The sequence below is a fragment of the Ostrinia nubilalis genome, chromosome 16 (assembly GCF_963855985.1).
Source record: "Ostrinia nubilalis chromosome 16, ilOstNubi1.1, whole genome shotgun sequence".
Classification (NCBI taxonomy): Eukaryota; Metazoa; Arthropoda; class Insecta; order Lepidoptera; family Crambidae; genus Ostrinia; species Ostrinia nubilalis.
This window is the reverse complement of record NC_087103.1, coordinates 8,683,368-8,699,437: the sequence shown is the minus strand read 5'-3', so window position 1 is coordinate 8,699,437 and position 16,070 is coordinate 8,683,368. Positions and strand designations below refer to the sequence as shown.

Here is a 16,070-nt window from a genome sequence, read left to right as displayed (position 1 = left end):
ACAGTATACGGAGCAGTTGATCGGATGTCGAACGCTTGGTTAATAACACCCAGTCAAGAAAGTAAGAGTTTTGGTACAATTTCGAGTGACGAAGTCTAGTGATTAAAGAATTAAACTCGAGCTTTTAGTTTCTGGCCTTTGTCCGGAATTCTAGAGAGGAATACAAAAGTTGGAGAATACGCATAAAATGAAGAAAGAAAACTTGTTTATTTAGTTCATAAAAGAGATTAAGATTGTTTCTTCATTTTGTTGATAAACACGTAACCGTGACGTAACCAACAACTCAATGTCAAAATCAGCTGATATAAGCCTTAAATCAAAAAATAGTTAATTACACTCATCCGGTATACGGATACCAATATCACATTACTGCCTTGGCAGCACTTGTTTTGAGTATGTAAAGTAAGCATGTAATTAAACAATCTTATTTAAAAAACAATTAACTATTTACTACGTATTTTATTACTAGCTCTAGCTGAAAGAAAGCGAAATAGAAATTCTGCAGATTTGAGCCTCGAACATAAATTTTCAGAAAAATAAGACTACGACCAGAAAAGTATCAAGCTTTGTCTCTGGATTTACATTATTGATCAAAATAGGCTTACTAGTTAGCTTATATGCAGGACATGAATGTTACGCAGTTAGCGTTATCAATCATCATCCGGATGCATGATAATGCTGATTGTTTTCATGATCATATTCACGTATTTAAAGCAAACCCAACTCTTATTCCTTTCCAAGTTAACTAAAGAAAATTTTGTAACTCTATTTAGTCAATTGTCACTATTAACCTTTTGGCATTTCATACAAATATCTCGATAAAAACTTGAATGCAAATTAAGCAGGCGCGAAAAGGCGCGAAGTCAACATGACCGACCAGAAGTGGGTCTAGGTCATCTTGAAATCGCGCCACATATCTTCCTCCCACGTAGTTTTATCATTCGAAACTGTATGTAAAATGTAAAACAACATTAAGTACTTTTGGATAATTAGTTGTTCCAGTTTGAATTATTACATGCAGGTATTATTTTTTACCAGTAAAAAAATCTTTAGCTTCAGTTATTTTAAATCCATGTCTATTTATTTATTTTGACATAAGTAAACTAATAGCAGCGTTTTACCTGAAATAAAACGTATATTAAAATACTTACCTAATTCGAGGCTTATAAATTGAGATAGGCATATCCGTTTCCCGTAGTCTTTACCAATTTTAGTACTCTTTTTACACTACAGAGGGCGTGTTTCCGGTCTCACTAGGCAGTGGCGCCACCTATCTAAAGTTTCGTTAGTTTTAACCGCGCCATTTTTACTCATTGGCTTCGAATAAATGCACCAGGCAGAGTTAAAAACTAAGCCTCGAATTAGGTAAGTATTTTAATATACGTTTTATTTCAGGTAAAACGCTGCTATTAAAAGTACTTGACCGTAATTCGAGGCTTATAAATTGAGAAGTGTCTGTTATCGCCTGGTGAGACATGGAAACACCTGAATTATACGCCAATGTGACCTAAGATTTTATAATAAAACAATTAATATTCTGTTTACATTTATTTATTAACATAATGTATAATTTATACAAACATAATATAAGATTCTAATCCGAGTGTAAATCATGTTAGCAATTGCACTTTAATTATTAATTATTATTATATAATTGTATATCGATCATGTTCTAATTTAATCAATAGGATGAAATAAACGAGATACTTGTGTATTTGTTGGGTTCCTATTAGGAATAACTTCGCGCCTATAATACTTTTGAAAGGTATTAGCGGACCTCCAATTCCCGCGCGCTAAAATTTCATCTAGAGGATAACTTAACAAATTTTTTGAGGCCACCGCTGACCGCACACTACCAGGGGAAAACTGAATATTTGCTTCTTTAAATAAATGTTTTATCCAACCTGCTATAACAGTTCGAGATGCTGGTTTAGCAGGACCCCTAACAGTCATAAACAAATTAAATTTCTTAGCTGTATCCCGTCTAGGTTGCAACAGTGATATAGTGTGCTCAATCCAGAAAACTGGGTTAAGATTAACGTTGTCATTATTTGTCATTAATTTCCAACCGGATTGCCTATAGTCCATATTATCCGTTTTGGATCCAAATTCTGGCCGAAATATAACATAATTATCTGATTTTATAAAATGATCAGAATCAACTCTAAGCAACGTTAAGTCATGAATCCGCCGCCCTGAACATAATAGCAAGAGAATAGCTGTGTGTCGTGAAGTCTGGTAAGCGTTGTTTTTGTCTATCGAACAATTGGACAAGTATTGAGCTAAAATATCAACATCCCAAATATTTGATTTTACTACTTTTGGATTCTTTAGAGATATTGATTTAAGAATATGCTTGACCAGGACGTGGGAACTTAACTGACTGGACATATCCGCGTTACACAAGGTGGATACCACCGATTTATGCAGCAGTATGGTATTATATGACAAGCCATGAATTAAATGAAGATCAGCTAAAAACTGTGCAAGTTGAGAGCCTGTGGGTTTTTTAGGGTTTACCTTATTCGATCTTGCCCATCCTAACCAGCGCTCCCATGCTACTTTATATGTTTTGAGAGTAGATTGTCTCCAAGAATGTTTTAGTAGGGATACCTGACTATCATTCCAGTCCGTTATTTCGTCGGTCCACCCCCACATTTCCAGACTTCGAGTGTCAGGTCCTCTATATTCGGAGGAGGAAGGCCTGTTGATGTGTCCACTAGGTTCATTGACAGGTTCTTCAGAACAACCGGAGCTGCAAGGGCTCTTGCTTTGAGGTCTGCCCTCCAAAATACCTTCTGCCACCGAGGCACAACTATTAGGAACACACCTGTCGATTGGTTCAGATGTGCCAGAACTTTGGGCACTAGGAATGGCGGAGGGAATATCCACGCTAGAGGATAATTCCACAACATGCTGAACGCGTCGTAGCACAGTGCTTTGGGGTCTGTCTGGTCTAGTGATACATAATTGCATACTACGTGAGCTCTCTCCGACGCAAACAGGTCTATCACAGGGGTCCCCATTTTTGTGAATATTCTTTCTAGACATTTTGGCAACAGGTGCCATTCTGGTGGACGTCGGTGTCTCGATAGGTGATCGGCATGGTTGTTGTATCGCCCGGGAATGTAGTGGATAGTAAAAAATATTTGGTGTTGGTCCAGTAATGTCAATAACTCTTGAGTTAAGTCCATCAGTGGTAACGATTTCGTCCCCCCCTCTTTTCGAAGGTGAGCTACTACCGTTCTGTTGTCGCATTGTATTAAGAGAGAACTGTGACTCAACTTGTGCGCATATAGCCGAATGACGTGTAATATAGCCAACATCTCTTTCATGTTGCAATGGAGATTTTGTTCCTCGGGTAACCAAGAGCCTGTCAGGGGTACATTGTCCAGTTGTGCACCCCACGCGAGATCCGACGCGTCCGTCGTGAGGAAATGCGACGGGGGAGGGAAATGTAGTAATGATGAGTTGTGGCAATTTTGAATCCACCACTTTAACTCGGTTTGGACTTCTAGGGGTAATGCAAATCTGACCTTTGGTTGTTTTATTAAGGCATTCATGAATCTCAGGAGATGACGATGATGAAGTCGGCCTCGTGGCACTGCAAAGCTGGCAAAGTTTAAAAGTCCTACGAGACTTTGTATTTCGCTCAGTACTACATGTCCCTGATTTAGAATTTGACGAACCTTTTCTATGATTGTGATGATCTTTTCTATTGGCAACGACTTGAGGTTGTCCCAAGTTCTCCACAATACGCCTAGGTAAGTTATGCTCTTTTGAGGAGTTGTTATTGACTTCTCGAAGTTGACACACCAACCGAGAGTCTTTAGAAGTGCTAGGGTTATTTTTACATGTTTCTGAAGCATAACAGGACTTTGATGAGCGATAAGGAAGTCGTCTAGATAGACTAATATTCGTACTCCCTTTTGACGCAACGTCTGGGCTATCCAGTTGGTGAGTATGGAGAAGGTCTTTGGAGCCGTACTCAAGCCGAACGGTAGGCAGGTCATTTCTAGTAGTTGACCGTTGTAAATTAGCCTCAGAAAGCGCCGATGCGTTTCCGTGACCTTCAGGTGAAAATATGCTTGGCTCAGGTCTATTTTGCAAAGCCAGTCGCTTGGCTGGAGGAACTCTGGAATCCGGTACATGTTTATGAGTCGAAATGGCTCTGCTTTTACATATTCGTTGAGTTTCTTTAAATTGAAAATCGGACGATGCGATCCGTCTGGTTTGGGTATTAGAAACAGGTGTGATACGAAACTGGGTGTCACAACATGTACTGGATTTAGAATGCCTTGAGCTTTCATTTTTTCGACAATTATTGTCATTTCTTCCGATACTTGAGTGTGAAACAAGTTGTTTGCATTTGGCATGGACAGAGGAGGCTTCGAAATGAACGGTATGCGATAACCTTGTATTAATTTTATTATTATTTCGGAAGCGCCCATTTCCATCCATTTTTTGTAAAAGTGGACTAATTGCCCGGCTTGGAATGACCTCGAGTCATTGATCATTACGTTTGAATTGACCTCTAGAGGCATGAGAAGATGCTCGTCCTCTTCCTCCTCTTTGTGAACCACGAGACCTCGAGCCTCGGTATTGAAATGAACCCCTTACATTTTCGTAAGCCATGGTGTTGTGGCAGTTGTGTTGATTCATATTGTTGTACGCAACCCTCGAGGTTGGTACTGTATTGTGTGATTGACAAGAGGTGCCAGAAACACAACAAGGAATTTGAGGACCACTCGATGGTCCCGTAAATTTCTTGACGCCTGTTCCCCTCGAGGGATGGCGTTGATTTTTATTAATTCCCCTTTGTGAGGAATCAGATTTAAGTGGCCAAAAGGCCTTACGTACCCCCCCGGCTTTTTCTAATGCGGACGCAAAGGCATCAGCCTCAAAAATGTGTGTATTCGAAGGAGGGATCTTATTGAGAGATACTTTAACTACAGGATCCTTAACATGTTTTAGAATCGCATCTCTTTTAATTTCTATAGTCTCAGATCTATGGCCGCATACTAATTGTATCAGGTCGCTTGAGATTTTATGAAAATCCCCTTTTAGAAATAAATCTTCGATTTTGGCATTTAGGTTATTTAAATTACCTGAATCGGATTTAGCCCAAGTTAGTAAGCTCCGAATATTCTCTTGTAAATATTCTTTTTGTTTGAGGGCACAAAAAGTTATTGCGGCATAAGCCTTATCGGCTTTGGACAAATGAGTAAGGGAATCGTAAGATCGTATTTCACCATTAGTTTCGAGTTCCACGAAACCCGGGGTATGGTTGTAAAGTTTTTGTGTGTCCGCATACCTAACTTCAGACCAAGTTGAATTACCGAAGCGTTGAACATCGGCTAACATTTTAACATAATTATCGGGGGCCTTGGGAACAGAAGGTTCCTTTAGTTTAGTTTCTAAATCGAAAATAAAGTGTGGTTCCGGACCATCAACAATCGTATTAAGTTCATTACTGCCCACTTCATCCTCATAGAGATCCCCGCTGACCCGCGAATAAATTGACACTTGATCATCTAAATCACAATTATGTTGAGTAGGAGGCTTTGAAATCAAATTGCGCAACTCACTAATATCTTTTGTTATCTGACGCCATTTCGAATGACGGGTTTTATTTTTCTTATGGCGGTGTCGCCGAGATCGCTTACGTTTTCCCGATGAGGAAGAACTCGAGCTGGAGCTACTGGAGGTGCTGGTAGTATCGGTGCTACTGCTGCGAGCCCGCTTCCGACGCACACCACTTGGCCCAGGCCTCGGTTCCTCTTCAACCAGTGGAGACTTTGCATCACTCATTCTGAAATTTGCTTTATGTTACAAACCATCCAAGGAATTCAGGCAGAAAAATTGCTATAAGGTTGTATTTTGAAAAAGTCGAACGGAAAATCCGTTAAAATAATTTGTTAATAATTATTTCGTTCATTTAACGTAAAATTTTAAACACTATTTTGTAATTAGATAAGAATAATTTACGTAAGAAAATTATTTCACTTTGAGGGTAGTAAATTATTTTATAAGAAAAAGGTTAACTTCTTAAGAAATAACACACTAAATATTCACTTCTAAATACACAATTTATAATTCACTATGAGGGTGAATATTCGTACGTAGTAATTTGAAATATATACCAATAAACATTCAAAATGAATAATCCTTGCAAAAATGTTACTTTGTAGGTACTTACATTTTTTCCTGTTAGATGTTCCAACACTTATAATTTTAACACTTTATTTTTCCGTAGGTAATGCACTAGGTAACTCACAATTTTTTAGAAACGTTTGTACGCTTTTTAGCGAACAACTTTCTGCTACGGGAACAAGAACGCCAATGAGTAAAAATGGCGCGGTTAAAACTAACGAAACTTTAGATAGGTGGCGCCACTGCCTAGTGAGACCGGAAACACGCCCTCTGTAGTGTAAAAAGAGTACTAAAATTGGTAAAGACTACGGGAAACGGATATGCCTATCTCAATTTATAAGCCTCGAATTACGGTCAAGTACTTTTAATAATTGATTTGAAACAATACAAATAATAAAATCATTTATTTAAATTCACTTCTTATGTCTTTAAAATAAATATTATAGCATACTCCTTGACAAAAAACTACAAACAACAAAAAACACGGTGAATTATCATTATTCTTCTTAGATAGAAATCTTAACGTTCTTCCTTATCGAAAGAGACTGTAAATGACGATTGGTGACAAGATCAGATAAACAGTAAACACACAAATATTCTATCCTATGTATATTTAAATTACATATTATTTACTATGTTCTTTGACAAGCAATCACAACTTTTCCGAAATTTAACAGACCATACACAAACCTTTCGTAATTCACTGTACATATTTGTCATCCCTCGGCAACCGGACATGCCCACATTGGCGGCCATTTTGGATAGTACAAAAACACTTTCCCGGCGAGGCGATATTGTAAATAAGCACTCCAATAAATAGTGGCAGTTTCCGTGGCCGGCGATAAGGTGGCATCTTGCCGCATCCGCCCTGACTCTTAGAAAAACCAATGATAAGTACGTGCACCACACGGTATGATTGGTCGAGGACTTAGAGAGACTTTCCTGAGTTGTTATGGAGCACTTATGCCTCCACCATAATTATGGAATAATGTTGAGAAATATTAGTAGAAGTTCGATACAAAATTCTTAGTGGGACTTTCCTGAGTTGTTATGGAGCACTATTGCCTCCACCATAATATTATGGGATAATGTTGAAATCGATAAGTAGGAATACGATACAAAATTTGCTACATATACCTACTACTGTTATTTCGCTATATTTCTAGTTATTATTAGAAATTGTCTTTTGAGTTAAACTTTTGATCCTGATTGATTTTGCATTTCTAAAGCTTTAGCTAACATTTCGTCATTTTCCTTCCAGGACTTCGGCGTCGCGAGTCGCGACACCGTGTGTGTTAAAATATTACTGTGTCAGGGAAAAATTGAAAAAAGTTGCCACAGGCCAAAAAGTGTCACTTTCTTTGTACAATGAAACTATCATAATATCATGTCCTAAGTGCCCGAGCAACTGCACGCAGGATTTAAAGAATGCTGCTAACAACGCCACTCTTGTAGCGGAGTTTTGGGCTTTACACTGTGTAAGTTTGTTGTGGACACGATAAAAAGAAGAAGAAAACAAAGAAGTCAAAGATTTTTTTCTTTGAATTGGATAGATGTCCCTTAATAGTCCTGTAAAGACGACACCCTAATAATAAACCACACGGCGGATCCCTGCTGACGTTTATCGTAACGGAACCCACGCACGTAACAGTTGAATCCGACCACATCGGTGAACTTGGCAGTAGAAATCAATTGGCAAAAAATCAATTAAATGTTTTTTTTTTATTTTGTATGGTTTGTCACTTGACAGTCATTGCAAGACGAGACGTTGCTGAAAATCACAGCAAGCATCAGTCCTTCTGAATTCTCTAAACTCATAATTTGTCACATAGAACCCTTTTGCAAAACATCATCCAGATGTTCTTAAAAACAACGAACAGATTACTATTAATAACTTCACTGAAATTCAATGTAAAATATAAGCTATTTTGCGCTATTACGTGACTATTATAATACAGTGCTGACTGTTCATTACAAAATTAACTATCATTAACTAACCTATAATTCATTCTATTCTATGAATGGTATGGATTGTGAATGAAACCATTTGGTATTTAGATGTTAATGAATAGAATAGATTAAAATCAATAGCTCTCCAAGATTGTAGACAGATTATTATTTCCAACGGGATTACATTAAGTCTAGTATAATTATTCATCAAAGCGGCAAGAGAATTAAAGTGCGCAAGCTATCGGCATATTCAATAAAGATTATTAAACTGATTTATAGTTAGATCGCTAGATGATGTAAACGTCGCCACTCATTCATCATCCATCAGGCATCCCCAAGAAATCTCATCATTTCAGCCACAGGACGTCCACTGCTGAACATAGGCCTCCCCCAATGACTTCCACATCGCAAGGTTTGTAACGGCCTGCATCCAGCGCCTTCCTGCTACCTTTATGATGTCGTCGGTCCACCTTGTAGAACTCTCTCATTGTGTATTAAAAAAAAACAATCATATACCTAACAGGTGTAATTCTAATTGGTCCTTTCACCCACTAAGTTTGGCTACTGGTGTTCTGGTATAAATTCACGGACGGTGAAGGGGTCGGACAGGCCGACTCGTGATCCGAAGAACGCGGGTTCGAATCCCGCCGGCGCCGCTCGACTATTGTAGTGAACATACTCTTAATCGTAACACAAGGATATTTAGCTTACCACGAGGGGTTGGGTTAGCGGGACTATTAGTGATTTGTATTTGCAAATTGCTAATATTCTTTTGAAAAAAATTACGAATATGAATATTAATACAGCGACATAGGTGATTAATAAGACCTATCAGGCGGACGTCCTCCGAAGCCTAGAGGAGTCCGTTAGTAGCGGATGGGGATATGGGACGCATGCGCAACGGGACCGCGCTGTTATCACGACATAGGTATGCCTCAGGGTCTACACCGCAAAACTGTTTTTTCTTCTCCCTCGCTGGTATCAAAATCAAAAGATGAATGAAAGAGATAGGTCAGTTGGAAATGGTCTTGTGATTGTCTAATAAGAATAGCATGAAGTTCCTGAAAATTTTATAAAGGCTTGTGTTGGAGGCTATGGTATTGTTAGGAGTGCATCATCATCATCATTATGATCATCTTTATATTTATTTATTTTACTAAAACTGTCATGATGTCTTGCAAAGTCACGTGCTGACCTTACATGCGGATGAAAATTCATAATAACTACATAATGTATTATTATTTTATCGGGAATGTAGTACCTGTTATAACCCGCATACCACTTAATTTTATTGCAAATAGTCTTCAAGACGCAACACCTTCTTAGGCAAGGTTCTATCCTCAACCAACGCCGAACCATTCTCACAATTACAGAAATAGGAAGCAGCACGGCCGTTACTATTAACGCTAACACCTACCAAATATTTGTGGCGTGCGTCATCCGAATTGGACGCGCAACTTGTTTCCCAAAACAATAGCCCAATACTCAATAGCAATCGATCCACGACACACACAGCAATAAAAATAGCTTTCTCAAGCTAGGTACTATCACGGTGTGGCGTGTATAATTATTATTTACCGATCGCAGGAAATACGGTTCGAATTCGACAGTATGTCATGCTTACGTCAAGAAGATGCATTGAGGAAATGTTCGTTTTTGTGAATGTAACGTAGGCAATTTTGCACACTGGCCACCGAACTGTTATGGTTTCACATTTGATTATGAAGAAGCCCAGCGCCAATGGCCATGTAACGACAAACATCTTTCAAATTCAAGGTTAGTTATAGTTAGGCTCAGAATAAAATACTGTTAGGGAAAAACTTTTACAGCATTTTTCAGGGATCCTATGCTAAAATAGCTGTCCACAGCAGACTGCATCCAAAGTCCTGACTCCTCATCAGGTTATTGAGTCTTCTGCAGGAGCACGACCCTATCTTATTTACTGGAGGTAAATGGAGAATTTGGCCTACACTCCCCACACTGGGTTAGGGAAGGCTTGATAGATACTATACTTATTGTAGTTGTTGCAATTCACGAAGGCGAGTGAGCTTTGCATGTGTGGTGGCTCGCTACTGTTAATTGTTCAAAAGTTTTGATAGACATTTTACTGTCGTTATGTGCATTTACACGTACACACACAAGTAGGTAAAGCTCACTCGCCTTCGTGAGTTGCAAGAACTATACTCCCTTGGTTGCCTATTACGTCATCCACAGAAAGAGTAGGGGTGGGTCCCCTGAAGCCAGTCGTCGCTTGCTCAAACAGAGCGAGCCACAGTCTGGGGCGGAGCCGCGAAATAATGTCTAGGCCGTCCAGCTCGGATAATAACTCGCAGTTTCGTCCCAAAGACTTTGGGAGGACACCGTCAGGTTTTAGTGAGTAGGCCCTGCCCATCTAGCAGGGAGAGCCTCACATAACCGACTGGTCCCCCCGGGCCAGTGGGCATGCAATTTTATGCATTTCCTGACGAAAAAAAAAGGGGTGGCCCTATTTCAAAACCCTTTTTCAAAAACTACACATGAAATATTGATTGACCTACGCTGTCGTTTTCTCTTGTTAAAACTTAATAAAAGCTTACTAAAACCATTGGTGTATACTAGTCCTAAGGCTCCATTCACCAAGTCGAATTGTTTTGTCCAACCTACGGCCGAATCTCAAACGACCTTTGAGGCAATTGCTCGGAGGTGCTTCCCGTTACTCAATGATATTTGTAGTTAACATTCTTGTGGCGATGAAAGTGTACATTATTCGGTTGAACCACACATTCGAAATAACAAGCGTGTCCAACAACGCTAAGGAATTTACTAGTTTAGGTGGTAGTTACTGAAGTGGTATTCTTAAAGCTTTCGCGTACCTATTCACACTGCTCCTATAAGAATTTGTATTACGATTTAGAATCTTTACTTGGTAGTAAGAAAAAATATACATACTTACATCATCAGATCTGAGATCATATCCGTACCGCGCGGGAATAACTTGACATCTCGACCTGCACTTTTTTTTTTTTATTAGCTTAAACGTTTCCTCTACCTTATACCCTTCTGGTATAAAAAACTCAACTCGAAATACCCAAAAATACTTGAAATACAGCTCTTGTTCATAAGTAAATATCTCTAATTTAGGCAATAAATATTTGACATAACGATATATCCAATTAATATTATTCGTACAAACATTTATATTTCGATTTATCAATGTATGTCAGAACATGTATTTGTTAATATCTCGACTTATACATTTATGGATTTTCGTTTTTAATTTGACAAAAACAGTTATCAAGTTATGATCCCCTCTGAGTACTGAACATATCCATGATATGTGCAGTTGTCTAGTTATGCACACTGTCAAGAGTTTGGATACTTGGAGTTATCCAGCTATTACATTCGTATAATCATATTTTTATATGTGTCATTAGCAGTTTTGAAAATATAACATTGTCAGGATTTCGAGTGTCTTTAAATATTTTTTACTTAGCAACCCCTGAAAATGTATTTTTAATATATTTAAGCGTTAATTATTACTTTTATTACTATTTTCAATAGTTTAAAACTAAATTAACGTTTAAATAGCAAGTTGAAAGTAGAAAGATAAGTTTAGTCAATAGGTAGGTACTATCTACTAATGTTTTTTTTTCATAACAGACTAAGATTTCGTTTGACAACCGAATATAAGTAAAAAATCTAATAATAAACTTTTAGGTCAACTTTAAGTTCCGGATATTTTTTATAGTCTATTGACATCAATGACATTAATTAGGAATAATGATGAGGTAAGTAGGGTCGATACGCCAGATTTCGTCCATTTAGTGAGTTGGTAGATTTGAGGAATAAAAATAATATACAATTTTTCGTAATCATTTTGAACGAAAAATTGTTGTCATTATGCTCCCTTTAGTCTTTATAAGTATAGCATTAAACTTGCTCTAAACCATTAGAAGTTTTAATATCTTTGTAATATTAATATAATATAGAAAAAATGCATTCAAAATCACTAATAAATAATAACAGCATGGAAATAAAAAAATATAGATAAAATCTTACTAATTGGTATTCAAAATATTTAGGTATCACACTTAATAATTATAAACATACATTTATATTTTAGTTGATTTCATTTTTTAAAATTTCAATATTATGGCTCAATTTGCAATATGGTCTCCTCTCTAGGCGCAGTTTGCTTTTTAATATTATTTACAACGTCTGTATTTAAAAAATTGTCGTGATAATGTGGACGCAAATTGGCTATCACAAAGGGTAAGCTACGTTTGGAGCGTGTATTAGCGTCCAGGAAAAGGCCTAAGTACTGAAAAAAAACTTTGTGTTCGATACGTCATGTAAATAACGTTTTAAATAATATAAAACATGCATTGTTTTGTATATTTTAATATCTTAGACCCAGTTAGACCAGACCGCGATCACTTCTGACGCAAAGTGGAAATTTCACTGTAGTACATTCGCATCCATCTTATTTTAAGTGTCATTTAATAAAGTACAATCACCGATATCATTATCCGTATTGTATGGTTCATGGTTAAGGCTTAGAGACTGTGGTGAATCCCAAACTAGACCTAAATATATTAAAAACTTACCTTGAAACGCGCACCTGCTCACGTGGGATTTATTTTTGGCAAAAACGGTAGCATGCTATAAGATTTTTTTAATGTGGGTTTACCTGTCATACATTCAGGGAATCCTAGCAATAGCTTACGTTCTAGAGTGATCCATCATTTGGACGTGAACTGGACGGTGGACGCGAAAGGGCGTGTCGACCTTACGCAAAAATATATCTAGTTAATTTTAATTATTTTAAGCTTAATGGTAAGCCTAAAATAATTAAAATTAATTGTGCTTGTTATGAAGCATGGCTTTTGTTCTTTTATATCATTTTTTTTAATTTTAAGTAAACGTACAATTATCTGATCAAAAGCAATCATAATCTGCGATTATATTTGATTTTTCTAATAAATTTGTTACTATTTCATTGCAAAAGTGATAAAAATATGTTCTATTTTTATGTTTTGTTTTTTTACTTAAACTTCATTCAAAATAATTAACTTAAATCTAATTTTTACACCTTAAAAGTTTGTTTTTCTTTGGTGAATAACTTGACAAGTCGTCGGTACACAACTTGACAAGTCTTTTTTTTAATAGATTAAGAAGATAATTTAATCAAATTCTTACGCCAATCGAAAGATACGCATCAAATTAGCTTATTTCAATCATAAAAATATCAATTATCATTAATTCCGATTTACCAGAGAACTCTAAACTTTAAAATCGCTCCCCTGAAAAGTACGCAAAAATGACATGTCAAGTTATTCCCGCGCGGTACGGATATATAGTCTCCACTCCACTGCAGGAACACGACCCTCTAATTTACAAGAGCCAAATGGAAGATTTGCCCTATATTCCTCTACTGGCCAAACGGGGTATGGAGGTTTTTAACATTAAAGATAAACTTTATCCTTAGCCCCCAATAATTTCAAAAATCGTAAGCACAGTAGAAAATTAAAGCCTTGTAGCTCGCGCGGTCATCACAAATACTAAGGGGCAACAAGTTACCTCTCCTTGCCCAAGAATTAACATGTTTACCGATTTTGCCTTTTGTCGGGCAGCCGGACCGGATACGCGTCCGTGACCGGAAGCCCCCCTTTCATCTCAAAATGGCCGCGACTAATGACTGGAGGAATTTTTCTACGCCACTGACCACTGGATATTTGTCAAGCGACCCCACCGACATGATAGCACGAAGCGAACTTTTTCAGTGCACGAAGTTTTTTGGCTTCCGATCCTGATCACGAGTTGCGGATGACGAATAGTTTTTTTAATTTGAGAAAAAAATGCCGCGGAATATTTTACGTTGCTGGTAAACAGCTTCGGATTAGTTTTTGGATGGTTAGAATCAGAAGCCATCGTATTTGACAATAGCTGACCCGGCGAACTATGTTCCGCTTTAAAGGCAATAAATAAGCCATCGCAATTTTTCCTTATTTGCTCACCGTTTAGACCTACCCTGGACTACGACAAACATTTTAAAAATCAGCTCGATCGGCCCAGCCGTTCTCGAGTTTTTATCAGACTAACAAACAGCAATTCATTTTTATTTATATAGATTTATCCTATAGGAAATAAATAAATACATTAATAATTATTTTTTGACTTTTCTTGTTGTAGTTGTGGTCCAGTTTCTTCACTGTTTACTTTTATGTATGACTTCTCAGTAATTCTTTTAATGGAAGTAATATAAACGCATTAAAACAAATTGCATAGTGATTTTCTCACATCTTCAGCCCCATCCTTAAAAACTCTAAACTAAAACATAGTTTGAATCTCCTGATAACACGTTAAACAACACTTTGTACGGTGTGTTATGAGGTCGGAGGAGGTCGTCGTACCTACTGAAAAACTATTTTTTATGAAATTTAAAATAAACAACTTGAAAAAATCGAAAGCAAACGGTAAGCGAAAGGTTGTGGGTTCAATTCCCGCCTTAGGCAGTTCGATTCTTTGAAGTTGTTTATTTAAAATTTAGTTTCGAGTAGCGACTATAATGAGGGTTTTCGCGTATGAAAGATCCGCTAGTCTAGAATGTCATGTCAAAAATAACCAATCATGCAGCATTTAGACCTCGCGTCTACGTATTGCCATCTGGCGGATTTTACCTTCTTTTTAATTTGGTTTTTTACAATTTCATTTATAGTCCAGTCAATGAATGCCTTAACGACGGTGTAGAGAGAAATCCGTGGAACACAATTTCTGACCTCGGGACTTTATTTAGCCTAGTTAGGTGGTAAACATAGCAAAAGTCCCCGCCCTTAGTCCTTGAGCCGGCGGGGAGAGGGGGGTTTAAAGGTGCCACTTTTCGGTTTTTCGCTTAATCCTCGGAAACTATGCGTCCTAGTGACATGACTACTATGAACCAAAAAAAGCTTATTCAATTTGCTACAGGCGAGACCGTCAAGTTTTTCTATATCTTGTATAGTTTTTGCGGCATCTGCTCTAGAAGGTCTGTAAAATTGGAAATTTAATTTTTGTCTTACATGTTCCTATCAGGAGAAAATCGACTAAATCAACATTGAGCAAACACTATAGACATGCGGGAGCATGTTGAGCCTAGTTCCAGGGAGGGGACTGCATCGTGCGTATATTTATACGAACCAATTGGAGCCACTTTTGACTCCTCATCATTCAAAAACTACTGTGCATTAACTCTTCAAATTTGGCTCATGTATTGAGACTTGCAAGATATACATCAGCTTTAAATTTCATAAATATACCTCAAACGGTTGTATAGGTATTGACGTTCAAAAATCGACATTTAGAACACTAAAATCTATCTATCACCTGTGAAATGTTAAAATTTACTGGTTTTTTATTTGTTCCTTTGTATTTACATAACTACCTTTCTGGATGCCAAATTTGAACCTTCGAGATCATCTGGAAGTGGTTAGAATTTGGTATATAGGTCAGACATGTAGATTTTTGGACGTCAATACCTAAAAATCCGTTTGAGGCATATTTATGAAATTTGAAGCTGATGTATATCTTGCAAGTCTCAACACATGAGCCAAATTTGAAGTGTTAATGCACAGTAGTTTTTGAGTGATAAGGAGTCAATTGTGGCTCAAAGTGGTTCGTCTAAATATACGCACGGCGCAGTCCCCTCCCTGGAACTAGGCTTAACATGCTCCCGCATGTCTAGAATGATTGCTCAATGTTGATTTAGTCGATTTTCTCCTGATGGGAACATGTAAGACAAAAATAAAATTTCCAATATTACAGACCTTCTAGTGCAGATGCCGCGAAAACTATACAATTTATCAAAAAAGTTGATTATCTCACTTGTAGCAAATTGAATATGCTTTTTTTGGTTCATAGTAGTCATGTCACTAGGACGCATAGTTTCCGAGGATTAAGCGAAAAACCGAAAAGTGGCACCTTTAAACCCCCCTCTCCCCGCTGGCTTAAGG

At 37.5% G+C, this 16,070-nt stretch overlaps 1 protein-coding gene across 1 annotated transcript in view; it reads left to right on the top strand.

Annotated features, from left to right (window-relative positions):
- Positions 1 to 16,070, top strand: part of LOC135079345 (elongation factor-like GTPase 1) — a 198,466-nt gene that overhangs the window by 179,419 nt on the left and 2,977 nt on the right. The window lies entirely within an intron of this gene.